The 7,187-nt window shown below is 40.2% G+C and overlaps 1 long non-coding RNA gene across 1 annotated transcript; it reads left to right on the top strand.

Annotated features, from left to right (window-relative positions):
* Nucleotides 1-3,738: 3,738 nt before the first annotated feature.
* On the top strand, nucleotides 3,739-4,510 carry LOC105358332. Its single transcript, XR_912003.3, has 2 exons — nucleotides 3,739-3,818; nucleotides 4,180-4,510. It is a non-coding gene; the product is annotated as an uncharacterized LOC105358332 (long non-coding RNA).
* Nucleotides 4,511-7,187: the final 2,677 nt, after the last annotated feature.

Here is a 7,187-nt window from a genome sequence, read left to right as displayed (position 1 = left end):
GACCTGTCCAGGTTGTCCCCTGCCTTCGCCCACAAGTGGCCGGGATAGGCTCCGGCAGCCCCATGACCCCGAAAGGGAAAAAACGGTATAGAAAATGAATGATTGAATGAACATTTATGGGTTTTAATTCTGGGGTACTGAGGGGGCGTTATTGGTGTGGCTCGCCCAGGGTGCCAGAATCGCCACTGCCTGTAGACCATGATTGAGACCATTCGCTGGCCCCAACATGTGACAGTGATGAGGAAGAAGACAAGCCTATTCCATTGAAGAACATCAGTGCAGTCGCTGGGGTTTATGAGGTAATTATCGAGGAAGGTAATGTTCTCTTATTTTCTAGTGCATTGCATGTCAAATAGCATCTTGGTTTTTGTCTCCTAGGAGGGATAATATTGGTGATGGCAATGTCAATGCAAATTTTATGAAAAAAAATTAAAGAAAGGTTGTGGTGCGTGTGACTGGAAGGGTCCCTGATCATCAACTGGAGAACACCCAGTCCTGGGGACGACATCAGGCTGAAAGAGGTCGGCCCTCGGTTGTAGATCTGCGACCTCCCCACAGTTGAAGCTCATTACCCTGTGTTTTAACTTTTCCCAGGAATTTAAGAGCTTTTGTTTTAACCTCTTCCTGGACTTTTGGAACTTTTAATATCTTTTGGGAGTTTTAACCATGTAGATCAGAGGCCGTTAATCTGTTTTCTTTATTGTTGATAAATTGTTGTGGCCAAGCACAGAGTGCTTTTTGGTGGGATCACGTGTGCTCTCAACCAGATCCTTTCGTTTCAGCAATAATCTAATAATTCTCTTTTGTGGGTATAGACTTGTGGTGTGTTTAGAAACCATTGTACATCAAAAAGATCAGGAATTTGCCAAAAGGACACTATGCAAAGGCACTGAAATGTTGAAAAGTGATATGCAACTATTGAAGTCACATGAAACCATAGAAAGAAGCTCTGCTTTACATGTTTTTCCAACTAATGGACAAGGAAATTAGCATAATTTAACCCAGCTATACTCCCTTCTCCAGAATGTTATAAAAGCTCAAGATTATGTCAATTGCTGGAAAACATATTGTAATGTCTGTTCTTGTCTTACAGGCATAAAATACAATGCAGGACACTCTGTAGGTTCAACTGTTGAGACTTTTGTTCCTCCGTTGCTCTCTGACATACATTCCAGTTCCAGTCATTCCTCAACTACTTCGTGATCTTTCCACATCAGTCCCTTCATGCTCAACTTACCAGTGCCCTCTACTGGTCACTTCTAACATTACACATGTAAACTACTGTTACTAAGTGGCTGTTGTTGTTTCTCTTTCGGCTTTTCCCATCAGGGGTCGCCACAGCGAACGAGTCGCATGGTAAACTTGGCAATGTGTTTTACGCCGGATGCCCTTCCTGACGCAACCCTCTCAAAGCAACCGGGCTCGGGACCGGCACAGAAGTAGAGAAGGGAACAGGGAGCAGCCCAGATTCGAACCCTGGTTTCACGGACGGAAGGCGCCGCAAACCAGCACGAGCTAAACCGGCTCCCTACTGTTGGTAAGTGGTAATCATTCAAAAGCTAATAAACGTCACAAACGTCGACTTCATTTTAAATGTTTAAGTAAATGCATGTTGCTGTCAGTTGTTGTGGAAAAGCAGTGAGATTGCGAATCTGTGTAATAGGAGGAGTCACAACCATGTACATTTTAAATGAGTAGATGTTTTATTGCAACAGTAATCGCAACGAATGCCGGAAACCCATTGAATTTTTATAGGAAATTTAAAATGAAAATATTCAAATATGGTTTCTCTTCCTGCATTATGAATATGTTAAGCATTACCCATTTTATTTTTTAGTCTGTAGTTATTAATAGTATAAAATCTCATATTTGCATATTTTTTAATTACAAGCCATCTATTGTAACATATACCAAATTCTAATAATTAAGTTAGAGAGTGAAGGAATTTTTATTTCTTTGGTCCTTATTTCTCCTAGGTTTTTATCTTATCTTTATTTCATTAAAGGTTTTCATTCAGGTTTACTGTGTGTGGGTTTCAGTCATTTCAATTAAAAGGGACTTCCTGATAATTGCATATGTAAAGAGGTTTTGATGCTGCAGCGCCGAACACATCCCCCCTTCAGGAGAAAACAGTCTTTGATCTTCTAAGACCACCTGGAAGCTTAACTGTAGATCTGACATGGACCAGAATTAAATTATCTCCAGGATTCAATTCTAATCATGGGAAACCCTGAAGGTGCCAACTCACATGAGAAAGACAAAGAGTTGGGAGTTGGGTTCAATTCTCTACAATGTGCATGTACAGTCATGGCCAAAAGTTCTGAGGATTAAACATGGAAATTGGAAATGTTGCTGCTTAAATTTTCATAATAGCAATTTGCATATACTCCAGTGTCATGGTTTAAGTTTGTTTTGTTTTTCGTTTTAGTTCTTGTTCTTTCTTGTTTGGTTCTGTTTCCTGTTTTATTTTGAAAGGTTTCCTGTCTTGTCTTGTTTCTTGAGTTTTACTTCCTTTGGTCCCCATCTGCCCTGATCGTGTTCACCTGTGTCTTGTCTGCCCTGTCTGTATATTAGTCTTGTCTCTGTCTTCCTCCTGTGCTGGTCCATTAGCTTTGTCATGGTGTTTGTGGCATCCTGTCTTCACGCCTTGTTCCATGTTTCAAGCCATGCCACTGTAAGTTTGTTTGTTTTGTAAACCTGCTCTGCAGCGCATTTGGTTATTAAACCCCCTTGTCCTTGAACCGCGTGCCTCCGCCTCTGCATCTGGGTCCTACCGGCTCTCGAGCCTTCCCCACGCCGTGACACTCCAGAATGTTATGAAGAGGGATCAGATGAATTGCATAGTCCTTTGCCATTAAAATTAACAACCTCAGATCCATGGCCTGGAAACTCACAAGATCTTAAGATCATAGAGAATTTGTGGTCAATCCTCAAGAGTAGATTACAAGTGGGCAGACTGATCCCATCCAGGAGATACAGAGATACCTTGCCAGGTTGCAGGATCCTATGAAGTACTGGGACAATCGTAAAACTCTCTACCCAAACCTCTGACCATCCTCAGAATTTCTTTGAAGCCCAGCCTCTGTGCCATAATCAGCTGTTTGGCAGCTGGATAAAATTGTTTCATAACAGGTTAATCGACCATTTTTAAACTTTGGATAAATACTTAATGGACACTTATGATGAATGTTTACCTGACTAATTGTCTAGAGTCTCAAGAGTGAAACCTCGCATCGGTGCGTGTATTGCTTTAGGAAAGAATCATGTGACCGATACAGGAACTGTATCGTTTGGATGTGCCGCGCTAAAGTGTGTTTATCAGGAAACAAACTGTATCAACATGTCGTGGGTTTGTCGGATGGAGTTTTGCTTGATCATGGATCGTCCTAGGAAGTTTTCCCCGGTGTGGAATAATTTTGATCTCGTGACGCCAAACGAGGCAAATCTTTTTCTCCTTTAAATACTATTTTTTAAGGTGGCGCATTGCACTCACTTTATCAGTTTATCAAGTGAATGACCTGTGATACATATGATAGTTAAAGAGCCTTACAGTTGCTTTATTCATGTTATCATGTAATTATGAGATCCTGATCTCGTAATCATGAGATAGGGTGTCTATTATTTTTAATCCAATGTTCTGGTAAGAGGTTTGAATTATTTTCAGATAAATTAACTTTTTATGTTGTTATTGTAGGTGAAGGGTCGGCTCTACTCTACAGAGCTATCTTATATCAATAAGAACACTTCATCAATGCTGAGGCATTATAGAGCTCGGCATGGCAATGAAGAATTGGCAGCTACTCGTGAGAGTACCCCAGGTATGTTGAAATTCTCTAAAAATTCTGCTGAAAAAAACATGCATGCAAACAGACAGGCTCAAGGCTTGGTATCGAACCTCCAACCCTCTTGCTGTGATGCAACAGTGCTAACCACTATATCACCATGTCGTCTTATGTCCATTTGATATTGTTTGTAAAAATTACAGTCCTTTTATTAAGCTTTTGACAAAATAGTTCCTTTTGGCTTGCAGTTCCTAACAAGCAAGCAGTGGATGAGGCAGTGGTCAATATGATCAAAGACTGTCAGCCACTCAGCTTTGTTGAAAATGAGGGATTCAGGGAGCTCCTGTATCACCTGTTTATTATGTGATAATAAAGTAATGATTAACTATTTTTTTAGGGCACAATCTCTGGAAAACATTAGATATGGAGGTTGCAGAGACCCAGAAGACGAGGAACGCAACAGCTGACTCCATTATTGAAGTCCAACGCTACCTGGCAGAAACAAACACACCCAGAAACCAAGATCCTTTGCAATATTGGAAAAGGAACCAGGAAATATACCCACATCTTCATCAACTTGCACTTAAAACTCTCTGCTCACCATCATCGTCTGTTCCATGCAAAAGAGTATTTTCCAAGGCTGGGGAGCTGGTGTGTAAGAGGAGAAATCGCCTTGGAGCAAAGAGACTCCAAAAACTTTTGTTCCTCAATAAAAATTCATGAACTAATCACTTTTTTGTCTTTTATTTCATATGATTTAACAGTTAAGTTGACAAATGTGCTCATAAAAAGTTAAAGAAATTGTAACTCTGCATTTTTACTCTAATTTGCTATATTTTACATACCATCTCAGTTTTAGCATTTACACGAACAAGGAATTTCTTTACCTGCAATGATTTTATAACTACTGCAGGGGTCACTATTTGGTGACCAACACAGTATCAATACAGTGCTGACACAGTTTGTTTAGTGTGTCAATACACTCCTTGAGGTATCTTCGTCCCATCACTATTGTATACGCTATGTCATCAAATCACTGTCAGTTAAGTGTGTCAACTACACTGCCTGTATGGATTATAGTTCCACCAGGGGACTGTTTCAGAAAGGAGGTTCAACCAACTCTGAGGTCAAACCTGAACTCTGAGTTGGTCAATCGAGAGATTGACAACTCTGAGTTTTCAGTTTCAGAGCAGCTGATCCGCGTTAGGTCAATCAACTCTGAGTGGACTGATTCGGAGGTGAGCGTGCGCACCGCTACTATAAGAAGCCATGATCAATGGAGCGCAGATATCACGAGTCACCATGGCAACTGAGGAAAAAAAGAGGTCTGCATATTTTTCGCCGGCTGAACTTGACGTGCTGCTGCAGACCTACAGGGAATATGAGCATATATTCCAGAAAAAAAGCAACACCGCTGCAGCTGCAAGACAGAGACAGTTAGCGTGGGAAAACATTGCTGCTCAAGTCAATGCGTAAGTTTGCATTTAAATCATTGCTATAAAATATTGGCTGTAATAACTTTCTAAATAGCGTAAGGTGTGAAATAAAAACTGGCGATACTTAGTTGTCCTTTTGAAGTGTCATTCCTGGTGTAATTGCATTAAATGCTGCATAGTGTACAGAACCAATCTGGGGGAAAATGCATTTAACATTGATAATGTTTAGAGGACTTTCTTGTTAACCTTCCCCTCTTGCAAACGTTGGTCAGTTTAATATTAATACATGCAATTGTGTTTTTAAAAGTGAACTTTTGTCTACCCTTGTATTGATCAAGTGGTATAGGTTTATATGGAATTAAGAAAGTAAGCAGTGCTAGCAAATTGTGTTTCCAAAAAGTAATTGTTACATTAATTTAATTCAATGTCCCTGATTTCATTTCCATGTAGATGCAATCCTGCAGGAATAAAAAGAACATGGCAGCAGCTAAAAATGAAGTACAAAAACATAATTCAATCAGGTAAAATCTGAGCATGTCATGGATGTAGGCTTTGTTGACAATATTTTACATATGAAACATCTACATAGCAATACATTTCTAATGTTGTTTTCATTGTTCACTGTCATTTGATTTGTCTTCAGCCAACAGAAAGAAGGCAGAGGCTCGCAAAACAGGGGGAGGCCCTGCACCACCACCTCTGACAACTGCTGAGGAGATGGCCCTGAGTCTCAACACTGGAAGGCCGGTGGCTGAGGGAATTCCTGCAGGGAGTTCATCAGAGCCAGTCACTCCCCAGGACACAAGTGCCTTCATAAGATGTAAGAGGCTTCCCTCCATACACACTATATATATTTTCACTTAAAATGTGCAACATGCCAGCCTCTAACCACTCAGAAGCACCAGTACGTGTGTGTGTGTGTGTGTGTGTGTATATATATATATATATATATATATATATATATATATATATATATATATATATATATATATATATATATATATATATATATATATATATATATATAAAATTGTAACATTGCATTGGTCTCAACAGATGCTGATGGCAATATCGTCCTTTTAGACCATCCCGTCACAACTGAACCCCAGGCAGTTGTAAGTAGCCTACACACCAGAAAATAGCACAGGTAGTATTATAAAGTGTGCTCAACCAAACGCTCATCTTCTCAGGATGTAGAGGATGACACACTGTCTGCTTATACCGACAGATCTATAGAGGTAATCTTATGTTTGTACATGTCAAACAATCTTCACATTATTGTGTCGATTAACCTATTCTTGCCCTCCCCACCCTCCAGAGTGTGGAGGAACAACCGCCGCAGGAGGAGGAGGAGCAGGAGGTGGAAGGTCCATCAAACTCCTCTGCACGGATAACACTCTGAAATGCCAGAGTGTTATTCTATGGTATTCATGTTGATGAACAGGATTTAACCCCACATTACTGTACTTTCAGTTACCAGTGAAGGAGTTGTATAAACTGCATCTCATAAAAAAAATTGAAAAGACCGACAAAGAGATGTGTTACTTGGATTGACAGATCCTAAAGTCAGATCTGGAAATTGAAATCCTGAAACACAAGCTGCAGGGATGGTGTGTATTGAGATTGGTGAATTCTATAAAGGTTTTGGATGAATATTGAATTCTTACTGTTGCTTTTCATTTCGTAGGAAATAAGGAAGACCAAATAAATTGTCACTTGAATTTATTCATTGTGGGATTCTTTTTTTGTTCATCTTTTTTCTTGTTGTGGTGGTTGATTCAATCTGAGAATGAATGGTGGCATATAAGGTCTCAGACCACCCTTCCATCCTGGAAATCTGGAGGGTGGTTGGAGTCCTCCTCTGGGTCTTGTATGTGTAGGGCAGGGTGTTGTTCCCCTCTCAATATGGCAATATTATGGAGAACTACACATGCCACAATGATGTCGCAGGCCCTCTCAGGGGTGACCC

The sequence above is a fragment of the Oryzias latipes genome, chromosome 18, assembly GCF_002234675.1.
Source record: "Oryzias latipes chromosome 18, ASM223467v1".
In the NCBI taxonomy this organism is placed as follows: domain Eukaryota; kingdom Metazoa; phylum Chordata; class Actinopteri; order Beloniformes; family Adrianichthyidae; genus Oryzias; species Oryzias latipes.
Note: the sequence above shows the minus strand (reverse complement) of the source record. Positions and strands in the feature narration are given on the sequence as shown.